At 44.9% G+C, this 13,211-nt stretch overlaps 1 protein-coding gene across 1 annotated transcript in view; it reads right to left on the bottom strand.

The window, feature by feature from the left end:
- LOC138658173 (calcyphosin-like protein) overlaps positions 1–6,013 on the bottom strand; it is a 55,791-nt gene extending 49,778 nt beyond the window's left edge. The window contains exon 1 of the mRNA XM_069745696.1: positions 5,983–6,013. The gene's annotated coding sequence lies outside the window, so the exon portion shown is untranslated. The remainder of the gene's footprint in view (positions 1–5,982) is intronic.
- Between the last annotated feature and the right edge of the window lie 7,198 nt (positions 6,014–13,211).

Below are 13,211 nucleotides of genomic sequence, written 5' to 3' on the forward strand. Positions count from 1 at the left end.
ATAAACCAACAATATCCATACCTTCCGAGGATCTGTCACGTCCAACGATGTAAATCCATCTGAAGGGGTTAAAATATTTTGCAGCCACGAGCTCCGCTAATGCAGCTGCTCATGTCTGCAAAACCCCGGAGAATGTAGGTAAAGTAGGTCATTGACCTATATTTACCTGCATTTGCGGTGAGGCGCCCTCTGCTGGCTGTTCCTAGATCGTGGGAACTTTCCTAGAAAGCTCCCTGGCTCGAGTTCATATGAGGACAACCAGCAGAGGGCGCCCTCTTATGATCTCGAGCCTGGGAGCACCTTGTGGTAGTACAAGATGTCGGACCCCCACTGAACTGATATTGATGACCTATCCTTAGAATAGGTCATCAAGTAATATCATATATTTGGAGAACCCGTTTAAGGAAGAGTAAAAAACATCAACTACATGTTGGAGCAATCTTGATTTTATTCTTCTTTTCCTCTGGAGGGCGTATATATTAGTTCAGTGACTCAGCTTTTCATGGTTTCTTATTTTCTGTTGCTATTGGAATGATCCCTGAGGATTTTTTCCTCTCCTGTGAATTCCCTTGTTGATATTTGTTTTCATCGAGGAATGTACGGAATGGGATCAGACACCAGAAATAAAATGCACCATTTATAACGCAGTGTAATTACTGCTGCTAAATCATTGCCAACATTCTCCATCCTTTACAAATATATACCATAGTGTTATATACTGTACAGTGAAAGAGGGAAAATGCTCCAGAAAGGGAAACATCCACCATACAGCAAAACACATTTAACCCCTTCATGACATATGAGGTATATATAGGTCATATGTCGTGTCCCTGACTTTGATGCAGGCTCACACTCCAAGTCTGCATTTTTCCTCGTACATGATGGCTGATTTAACCAGTCATGTGCTTTTTAAAAAAATGAAAAAAAACAACAACACCAAACAAAATGGAAAATGGCTCTGTGATGAAGGGGTTAATTAGAACATGGCATACTGGGGAAAAGATAATGGGAGAAAGGAATTTATCATGACTTTTGCAACAGTTTTATTGTGTCTAAAATCCTTGAATTGTTTTGCACCTTTCTGCAAAGAAATTCACCATGTTTGCTATGTTGTGCAACTCTTACACTTATTAAAACTGGATGGAAAAAGGACAAGGTGAACTATGCAAATAATCTGTAGGTCAGATTTATGATTTGCAACTTCTTAAAGAAAAGCTGATACGAATGCCACCTAATCTGAGTGCAGCATAATGTAGAGACCCTGATTCCATCGTTGTGTCACTTACTGGTCTGATTTTGATAAAATCACTGTTTATTAGCAGGAGATTATCACTAGAGGACTAGTAAATCTGCTGAGATGTAGTCTTCCATATTCATGAGCTCTGTATAACCCCATTCACACCATTGATTGGTAGCTTTCTGTCTATGCACAGTGTACATAGAAAGCTGTCATATCAGTGGTGTGGGCGGGTTATTACAGAGCTCAGCATTCAGAGAACTGGTAGCTCTGCAGCAGATAAAGCAGTGATTTTATCAATAATGTAGCAAGCAGCTGAGTAAGGCCTCTTTCACACTTCCGTTGGAATGTGAATGTCACAATGCGTCGTTCTGTGAAAAAAACGCATCCTGCAAAGTTGCCCGCAGGATGCGTTTTTTCACATAGACTTGTATTACTGACGTATCTCGACGTATGGACACACGTTCCATACGTCGTGCACTGGATGCGTCGGTATTTGGCGGCCCGTCATTACGAAAAAACGTTCAATGTAACGTTTTTTCGTCCGTCGAAACCACCATTTCCGACTGCGCATGCGCGGCCGGAACTCCGCCCCCTCCTCCCCGGAACTCAAAATGGGCAGCGGATGCGTCTGAAAACTGCATCCGCTGCCCACGTTGTGCACAATTGTGCACAACGTCCGTTGGTACGTGGGGCCGACGGTTTGCGACGGCCCCGTACTGACGGAAATGTGAAAGAGGCCTAAGTGATACATAATTGGAATCAGGGTCTCTGCCCCTACATCATGATGCTCACAGATCGTTTATCTAAAACCTGTTGACAGATTCCCATTAAAAGTTGAAATTCTCACTCCAGTAAGGGGGTTGGTATAAAAAGCGGAAAATAGCTCTAGATAGAAGGGCTAAATCTAAAAATGGGCCAGATTTATCAAACACTATGCAACAGTTTGATACATTTGTAGCAAATAATGGCGACATAGCCAGCAGCTAAACTAATTTAAAAAAAAAAAAAAAATTCCCTTCATGTTGAATTCCACCCAATGTGTTTTTTCCACTCTTTTATTGGTTGTTGAATAAAAACATTTTTGGATTGAAATTTTGATTTAAATCCTATAATTGACAAGTTCCTGAAATGTGATCAATCAAAAATTTGGTGGCCAATTACTATTAATCTTTTTTGCTTTTAAGATTTAATTTATGTGGATGTGCTGAGTTCCAACATTTTAATGTATACAGCTCTTGCAAAAATTAAGAGGCCACTGCAAAATGTTCAGTTTGTCTGATTTTTCTCTTTATAGTTATATTTTTGAGTAAAATGTAAATTGTTCTTTTATTCTATAAACTTCTGACAACATGTCTCCGAATTTCCAAGCAATAAATTTTGTCTTTTTTTTTCTGACAAAGAATAATGGTCAAAATAAAAAACCCAGTGCTTTCAGATCTCAAATAATGCGAAGAAAACAAGTTCATAATAATTTAGAAACAACAATACTAATGTTTTAACTCGGGAAGAGTTCAGATATATTTTGTGGAATAACCATGTCATGCTGCTGCAATGCAGGCTTCACTAGATGGCAGTAGAGAGGAAGCAGGTCTGCACCTAACAGAGCTAACCTGCAGTGTGACAGTGAGGCAGCAGAATATTCAAAACAAGCAGGGTCAAATCCTAGACTGTAGCGCAGTATCAAAGGAAAAAGCAAACTCAAGGTCAAAGACAAGCCAGGGGGTCAGTAACAGTCAGAAGCGGATAAGCCAAAAGACAAATGACAGAAACAGGTCAGGATAGACGCCAAGTCAAACCGGGGAGTCTGCACTCTAAAAGGAAATACTGAGTCAAGACAGGAACAGGGGAAAACAAAGACACAGGTTCAGACAGCAAATGCAGCAGGACAAATCAGAGCAATCAGTCAGCTTACAGCAGCACTAGGCAGAGACTATAACTGACATGATCTGCAGGACACAACGGAGGCTAAATAGCAAACCTGAGACCAGACTGAGGCTGAGAAAGTTAATCTCTGACATGATCAGACCGGGAAAAGGGAAGACAGGACTCAAAACCCAGTCTGGATCATGACAAACCATGATTTTTAATCACGGCTTTCATGCATCTTGGCATGTTTCCACCAGTCTTTCCCACTGCATCTGGCACAAAAATGTAAGCTGTTCTTATTTGTTTGATGGCTTGTAAGTATCCATCATCCCCTTGATTATATTCCAGAGGCTTTCAATGGGGTTCAGGTCTGGAGATTGGGCTGCCCATGACAGGGTTTTGATGTGGTAGTCTCTTAATTTTTGCCAGAGCTGTATACCATAATTGTTTTACTATAAGACACACTTTTTAGAAAGGATACATCTTGCTAGAAAGTGTGGGTATCTTGAAGTTCTCTGTGATTGGGAAGAGCACTCATATAGCATACTTCTTGATCATTAAGGCTAGGTTCTCATTTCGTTTTAGTGTGAGCGCTAACGGACAGCGTTGCACGGCAAAATTAACGCCGTGCAACGCGTCTGTTTAGCGCTCCCGTTGCCAGCAATGTTAAAGCGCATTGCTAGCGCATGCCATTTTCGGCACGCGCTAGCGATGTGCCGTTCTTTTGTGGCGCGCCTTGGACGCTGCTTGCAGCGTCCGCGGCGCGCTCGAGGTCCGTTCCCCGCTCTCGCAGATCGGGGATCTGCGCTAGCGGGGACGTTTAACGCGACCCCTAAAAAGACATTGCGTTAGCGCAATCCGCTAGCGCTTAGCGCTAAACGGATTGCCCTAACGCAATCTGAACCTAGCCTAAGGGAACTATTAAGTGACTCTCTCCTCCTGCCTATTTCTAATCTATCTGATCAGTGCAGGAGAGGAAGCTGAAAGGGACCTGCTGAGTCATCATGCTGCATGTCCTGAAACAGCAGACCACTTAACACTAGAGCAGAAGGACCATCTAGTTTACAGTCATGTGATCAGTCATATTTCCTGAGGAAAAAGAAAGGGGAGTAAGAAGACTTTATGCCTAAACTATTCTTGTACTAATCTACTCATGAATAAAATCAGTGTAAGATGCGTGCATTAGAGGAGAGGTGTGCGCATGTGCGTGCATCCAGCAGAGCTCTACTTAAAAGGAATCAGTCAGGTCATTTTTGTGTACCCTAGTAATAGTATCCTGAAATAGAGCTTGGGCAGCCCTTTAAGGGTACGTAACTTATGTTACTGACTGAATCAGTGACACTGGCAGAGGGGTGAGCGAGATTATGGGTGGGGGAAGGGGTGAATATTTATTTGTAATTTACATATGTTTAACTTGCCGAGGTGAGACAATACATCCCTCAGTGACCTGCCCCCTATTTTATATACTGCATAGAGTTATAGTTTGAAAAAAAAAATCACTTTCATCAGGCAGGCTGCGGTGTCGGCGCCCGTGCTGTTGCATAAAAAGGTGGATAATATGCTTGTTTTCATGTTATTTAGACATAGTTCTAGACATTTTCTTAATCAAAATGCAAAGGCAGGCTGCGGGGGACGCCAGAAGGTGAGAATATCACAATTTTTATTTTTTTTTAAATATTTTTAACATTAGATCTTTTTACTATTGATGCTGCGTAGGCAGCATCAATAGTAAAAAGTTGGTGACATTTGTCAAACACTATGTTTGACAAGTGTGACCAACCTGTCAATCAGTTTTCCAAGCGATGCTACAGATTACTTGGAACACGCTAGCATTCTGCAAGCTAATTACGTTTGGAAAACGCTAGTGTTTAGCAGGAAAATGCATGCGAATTCCGCATGCGTTTTACCCGCGGCACAGTTGCGGAATTGCCATGGAAATTTCCGCGGCAATTCCTGACGTGTGCACATAGCCTTGCTGAAAACTGAAAATAAACATTAAACAACAACCACAAGACGGATTTCATCAACCCAGGTATCATTTTAATCAGTATAACGGCGCCAACCTGACACTGTCTGTAGGTTATTGTGTAACAATCCTGCTGACAGGTTCCTTTAATTTTTGTACTAAAATAGGCGCCTGTGTTTGATCACACCACTTATACTTCTGCGGCTTCTATTAAGTTCCATTTGTATGCCAAAATCTGTAACTTTTTTTTTATCCTTTAAGAGTTATTTATTATGCTTTGCTTCTATAGTGCTGTCATATTCCACAGCACTTTACAGGCATAATCACCGCTGTCCCCATTGGAGCTCACAATCTAGATTCCCTATCAGTATGTCTGGAGTGTGGTAGGAAACCGGGGAACCCAGAGGAAACGCACGCAAACACGGGGAGAACTTAGAAACTCCCTGCAAATGTTGTCCTTGGTGGGATTTGAACTCAGGACCCCAGTGCTGCAATGCTAACCACTGAGCCACCGCCCTGCCCACATAGCTTTTGATGGATCATTTTCCTTACTTTGAGTTTATTAATGTAATAGTCAGGAATACATATTCGGGATAATAAATTATTAATCCTACATCTAATTATCACATGATGAAGAAAGTGGCCCCCATTATCCAAGATATAAACTGCATATTTATATACATAGCTATGTGAGATGAACTATAAGAAAACTTACATTATCACTAAAATATCCACAGCATAGTAATTGTAATAATAATAGTAATAATAATGTCTTTTATTGGGAAGTGCATGTGCATGCTATGTGAATGACACCCTTTTTTTCTTTGCCAATTTTTTAATAAGTAAAACATTTTCTCACGGATGAGAAAAGTATCAATTAACAGTATGGTTCGCGGTATAGCAATCTTACCTGTAACTGCTCGTTGCCTCTGCTGACACAGCCTGTATGTGAGCTGGGGTACTTGAGGGATACTCAGTAGTTACAGCTCATTAATTCTGTAGCCGTAGAGATGTATATACCCTGTATCCGTAGTAACATCAGCATCCTCCTGCGTCATTATACTTCAGCATACAACCCAAAGGACAACCCTGTCCTCCTACTGAAGAATATTCTTCTTCGTTGTGTGATAGGTACCTAAATATGTATAACCCCCTCTATTTATAAGATAACACAAGGGGTCTGCAATTCATTTTCCCAAGATGCCACATGAGAGACTGTAAGTGTTGTTGGGGGCCGATACTACATTAATTCTGTTTATTATTTTACGTCAATTTTAGCTGCTTCTGCTAGTAAATGTTATAATAGGGCTTATTGTAAAATGTATTCTTACCAATAGCTGCTAGTCAAAACCATATAACTTACTGCTGTTTACAAAGCTTAGAAACCATACTGCTCCTGTTATTCAGCCATTGTACCTTGATCAACTGCTACCCTCATAGAGTATGATGCCCCCACAGCCCCTCACATAGTATAATTCCCATATGGCTTCCCCCATACAGTATGATGACCCACATGGCTCCAACTTGACTGTTTGATTACACTAGCGGCATCATCTCCTCAGCATGATGGATCCCCCATAGTAGTATGGATTCTCACAGCTCCTTCTGCACAATATGATAGACTCCCACGCCTTCCTCAGCACAGTATGTTGGACACCCACGGCTCCCTTTACACAGTATAATGGTCCCCCATGACTCCGTCCACACAGTATGATAACCCACATGGCTCCCACTCGGCTGTTTGATTACACTAGCAGCATCCTCTCCTCAGTATGATGGATCCCCCATAGTAGTATGGATTCTCACAGCTCCTTCTGCACAGTATGATAGACCCCCATGCCTTCCTCAACACAGTATGTTGGACACCCACGGCTCCCTTCGCACAGTATAATGGCCCCCCATGACTCCATCCACTTTGTATGATAACCCACATGGCTCCCTTATCACAGTATTATGGACCTCACGGTCTCTCCACAATATATGATGGAGTCCATATCCCACCTCCCCTCACACAGTATGATGGACCTCACAGCCTCCCCACACACACAGTAGGATGGTTCCCCACCACCACATAGATTAAGATTGCCCCACAGTCTGCCACACAGCATGATGTACTGCACAATATGGTGAACCCCACAACTCCACATCACAGTATAATGGCCCACAAAGGTTTCTCACAGCTTGCCTAGAAATCTGCCTCAAAAGTCTCAACACACCAAAAATTCTTCTAAAACCACAATAAAAATATTTTTATACTTTTTCATAGATTTTTTTTAGCATGATAAATTTATGTAAGAAAACACTGTGTGGATATACATTTTGACTGCGACTATTATTTTGAACTATTGTGGTTTGACAAGTAGTTAAAATCTGCATTCCACAATAGTAGCATATGATGGCTATGACTGTGATGGTTCCCACATTTCTCCACACAGCATGATGTGCCGCAGAATATGATGTGGAATAGATAAGAGAGAATCTGTCGCGCTGCTCACTCGGCAAGAAGTAAAAGCATAAGTAGAACCAACATATCATAAAATATGAAACAAGAGATTTAAGTATACATGGATTCTGTCTGCAGGAAGGAAAAGCTGAAGAGTCAGAAAGACATGTAGGAGCAAGCTGGAGGAAGAGTAGCTGGTTGAGGAGAAAACCGCGTCTGAAGAGCTAGGGACACTTCATGTCAGATATTGAGAAAAACATGCATATGTGTCTTTTTATATAGTGTATGGAAACAACCTTTTCCTTCCCGCAGCCAGAATCCATGTGTTACCTGTCAACAGATAGGCTGGGTTCACACTTTGCGGTTTTTACCGCGGAACCGCCGCGATTTTGATGCTGCGGGTCCGCAGCAGTTTCCATAGCGTTTCCATTTACATGTAAACCCTATGGAAACCGCAAACCGCTGTGCACATGCTGTGGGAAAAACCGCGCAGAAACGCAGCGGTTTAAAACCCGCAGCATGTCACTTCTTTGTGCAGAATCGCTGCGATTCTGCACCTATAGGAATGCATTGAACCGCTTCCTTCCCGCATGGGGCTGTGCCCACGTTGCGGGAAGTAAGCGGCTAATGTGCGGTTCCTACCCGGGGTGGAGGAGAGGAGACTCTCCTCCAGGCCCCGGGAACCATATTTGGGGTTAAAAAAAAGAATAAAAATAAATAATCATGTTATACTCACCCTCTGAAGTCTCAGCGCTGCACACGGCCGTCCAGTCAGAGTAGCTGTGCGACCAGGACCTTCGGTGACGTCGCGGTCACATGACCGTGACGTCATGAAGGGTCCTGGTCGCACAGCATCTTTGGAACCGGACCGCCGGCTGCAGCGCCGAGGAGATCGGGACGTCAGAGGGTGAGTATAACCAATTTTTATTATTTTTAACATTACTATTGATGCTGCATATTGCTGCATATGCAGCATCAATAGTATAGGCGGAAACCCGCAGCGGAAACCGCGGAACAAACCGCGATAAATCTGCAGGGAGAACCGCAGTTGTTTTGCCCTTCAGATTTATCAAATTCGCTGCGGGAGAACCTGCAGAGGGACGCCGCAAAGTGTGAACATGGCCATATAGACTGAATGTTTGTTTGTTCTTTTTTGCTTCCCTCACAGATTGCCGCACAGGTTCTGTGTATCTGTCTGCAGCTTGTTCACACTCAGTCTATCCTTATCTTCAGGGCGCTAGTGTATATAAATATATTTTTTTAGAAAATGATTTACCCCACAACTCCCCATCACAGTATAATGGCCCACAAAGTTCCCTCACAGGTTGCATAAAAATCTGCTTCAAAGCTCTCGCACACCAAAAATGCTTCTAAAACCACATTACAGCTTTTTTTTCTATTTTCTTTCATTGATTTATAGCATGATAAGTTTAGGAAAAAAAAAAACACTGTGTGGACATACATTTTGCCTACAACCATAATTTTGAACTACTGCGGTTATAGAAGTAGTTTAAATCTGCATGCCACAACAGTAGCATAGCTATCAGAGGTGGGGTGAGGAATGAGAGCAGAAGTAGCATATTGGTAGCTACCACCTCTCTTAAAGGGACACTGTCACCTGGATTTGGAGGGAACAATCTTCATCCATGGAGGCGGGGTTTTGGGGTTTTTGATTCACCCTTTCCTTACCCGCTGGCTGCATGCTGGCTGCAATATTGGATTGAAGTTCATTCTCTGTCCTCCATAGTACACGCCTGCGCACCTTGTTTGTTTTTATTACTGATCAGTATTGTAGTATTCAGTCACTATGTGGTGGGGCAATGCTGGAGACACTGGGGCAATGCTGGAGACACTGAGGCAGATTGCTGGACACACTGGAGCAATGCTGGAGACACTGAGGCAGATTGATGGACACACTGGGGGCAATGCTGGAGACACTGGGGCAGATTGCTGGACACACTGGGGGCAATGCTGGAGACACTGGGGCAGATTGCTGGACACACTGGGGTAATGCTGGAGGACACACTGGGGCAGATTGCTGGAGACACTGGAGCAATGCTGGAGACACTGGGGCAGATTTCTGGACACACTGGGGGCAATGCTGGAGGACACACTGGGGCAATGCTGGAGACACTGGGGGCAATGCTGGAGACACTGGGGCAATGCTGGAGACACTGGGGCAATGCTGGAGACACTGGGGCAGATTGCTGGACACACTGGGGCAATGCCGGAGACACTGGGGCAGATTGCTGGACACACTGGGGGCAATGCTGGAGACACTGGGGCAGATTGCTGGACACACTGGGGTAATGCTGGAGGACACACTGGGGCAGATTGCTGGAGACACTGGGGCAATGCTGGAGACACTGGGGCAGATTTCTGGACACACTGGGGAAATGCTGGAGGACACACTGGGGCAGATTGCTGGAGACACTGGGGCAATGCTGGAGACACTGGGGCAGATTGCTGGACACACTGGAGTAATGATGGAGGACACACTGGGGCAGATTGCTGGAGACACTGGGGCAATGCTGGAGACACTGGGGCAATGCTGGAGACACTGAGGCAGATTGCTGGACACACTGGAGCAATGCTGGAGACACTGAGGCAGATTGATGGACACACTGGGGGCAATGCTGGAGACACTGGGGCAGATTGCTGGACACACTGGGGGCAATGCTGGAGACACTGGGGCAGATTGCTGGACACACTGGGGTAATGCTGGAGGACACACTGGGGCAGATTGCTGGAGACACTGGAGCAATGCTGGAGACACTGGGGCAGATTTCTGGACACACTGGGGGCAATGCTGGAGGACACACTGGGGCAATGCTGGAGACACTGGGGGCAATGCTGGAGACACTGGGGCAATGCTGGAGACACTGGGGCAATGCTGGAGACACTGGGGCAGATTGCTGGACACACTGGGGCAATGCCGGAGACACTGGGGCAGATTGCTGGACACACTGGGGGCAATGCTGGAGACACTGGGGCAGATTGCTGGACACACTGGGGTAATGCTGGAGGACACACTGGGGCAGATTGCTGGAGACACTGGGGCAATGCTGGAGACACTGGGGCAGATTTCTGGACACACTGGGGAAATGCTGGAGGACACACTGGGGCAGATTGCTGGAGACACTGGGGCAATGCTGGAGACACTGGGGCAGATTGCTGGACACACTGGAGTAATGATGGAGGACACACTGGGGCAGATTGCTGGAGACACTGGGGCAATGCTGGAGACACTGGGGCAGATTGCTGGACACACTGGGGGCAATGCTGGAGGACACACTGGGGCAGATGATTGCTGGAGACACTGGGGCAATGCTGGAGACACTGGGGCAGATTGCTGGACACACTGGGGGCAATGCTGGAGGACACACTGGGGCAGGTGATTGCTGGAGACACTGGGGCAATGCTGGAGACACTGGAGCAATGCTGGAGACACTGGGGCAGAAAGCTGGACACACTGGGGGTAATATGCTGGAGACACTGGGGCAGATTGCTGGACACACTGGGGGCAATGCTTGATACTCTGGGGCAATGCTTTATACTCTGGGGCAATATGCTGGACATACTGGGGCAGATTGCTGGACACACTGGGGGTAATATGCTGGACACACTGTGGGTAATATGCTGGACACACTGGGGCAGATTGCTGGACACACTGGGGGCAGGACTGGAGGCATGGGCAGAATGTAGACACGGGGCATGATTGGAGACACGGGGCAGAATGAAAGACATGGGGCAGGATTGGATCATGGGGCAGGATGGATACGATGGAGACAGATGGGGCAGGATGGGGAGATCATATGGTGTAGAATGGATACTCATGAGTGCAGGATGGGAGAACATATGGCTGGAGCCAGGAATGAGACACACGGGGCCAGGGTGGGGAATATTATTACCATAGGGGCTAATTAAGGGATATTATTACTGCAGTGATGTATTTATTTTATTTTTGAGTATACTGTTTTAAATGGGGGGGCGGTCCTGTTACTGTGCAGAGTGACACTATATCGCCTTTTTTTCTCCATGTGGTGTAATGTACAAGTTGTGAAAAATTAAGTAATGTGTTCTGCAAGCAGAGCTCGAGATAACTATGTTATTTCCTGCAGAAACAAGTCCTGGCTGGAAGAAATGATGGCGGTCTGTGCTGGATGAAAGATGAAGGACTTCACCTAGAGACATCACTGGTGAGTCAGTGTTACCTATACACTGACACTATACACTGTATACTATATACAGAGGTCCTGTGTACAATGTCACCAGTGATCACTGTATAACCTCTACACAGACACTGCATACTAAGTACAGATCTCCTGTGAATACTGGCACTTATGGTGATAGTATTGTGTTTGTTTGTTTGTTTTTATTACTGATCAGTATTGTAGTATTCAGTCACTATGTGGTGGTAATATGTGGTCTGGAAATGGTGTTGTGGTATTTGTCCCTTGAATGTGCTATTTGGTCACCAAGCGGTGGTAATATGTGGTCTTGACATGGTGCGGTGGTATTCGTTCCTTGTATGTGATATTTTTCGATCACTGTAGTTGTAATTTGTGGTCTGGTCATGATGTGGTGGTATTTGTTCCTTGTATGTGATATTATTGGTCAAAATATACCTAAATTGTATTGCAGATTTTTACAAATGTTTAATAGGTTACAGTAGAGTCGGGGGGGAGCCAAACTCGGGAAAAGCCCCGGGCGGCAAAAGCTCTAGCTACGCCTCTGGGAGGCCATTGTACAGTTTGGGTGCTAATGCTGGGGCCATTATATAGTTTGGGGCTACTGGGGGCCATTATACATTGTAGGAGCTAATCTGCGGGCCATTATACTATAGCTTGGGGGCTACTATACTGGCCCTCATACAGTGTGGGAGCTACTGTGGGGGCCATACAGTATGTAGGCCATTATACAGTGTGGAGGCCGTTATACAGTTTGGTAGCTAATGTGTGGCCAATTTACAGTTTGAGAATTACTGTGGAGGCTATCATACAGTGAGGGAACTACTTTTGGGGACCCTCATACAGTGTGATGTCCCTCATAAAGTGTAGGGACTATTGTGAGGGATGACATACAGTGTGAGGGCCATTATTCAGTATAGGGACCCTCATAAAGTGTGGGTAACTACAGTGAGAGCCATTATATAGTGTGAGGGCTACTGTAGGGCCATTATACAGTTTTTTGGTTCATTATACAGTGTGAGGACTACTGTAGGGACCATTATATAGTTTGGGGGTTACTGTGATAGCGTTAATGCAGGGTGGGGGCTAGTATATGGTGTGGGGCCATTGTACAGTATGGGGGCTACTGTGGGGGCCTTTATACAGAGTGGGGACTACTGTGGGGGCCATTATACAGTGTGAGAACCATTGTAAAATGTCAGTGCCGTTATACAGTGTGTGGACTACTGTGGGGCCAATATATAATGTGGGGGCCATTATACAGTGTGGGGACTACTCTGTTAGTCATTATATTGTATCTTGGCCATATCAATGTTGGTCATTGTATAGAGATTTATTTTCAGTAACAGCGTGGTCATCTGCTGGGGTTTCCCTAACCTACAAGTAGAGTCTGCTAACATAGTTGTAATCAAAATTATCTAGTTAGGGGCCCACTCAAATGCACCTAACTATGTACTCCTGATTACAACTATGGTGGTGGACCCTAACCCTAGGTGTACTGTAGGT

The sequence above is a fragment of the Ranitomeya imitator genome, chromosome 1, assembly GCF_032444005.1.
Source record: "Ranitomeya imitator isolate aRanImi1 chromosome 1, aRanImi1.pri, whole genome shotgun sequence".
Classification (NCBI taxonomy): domain Eukaryota; kingdom Metazoa; phylum Chordata; class Amphibia; order Anura; family Dendrobatidae; genus Ranitomeya; species Ranitomeya imitator.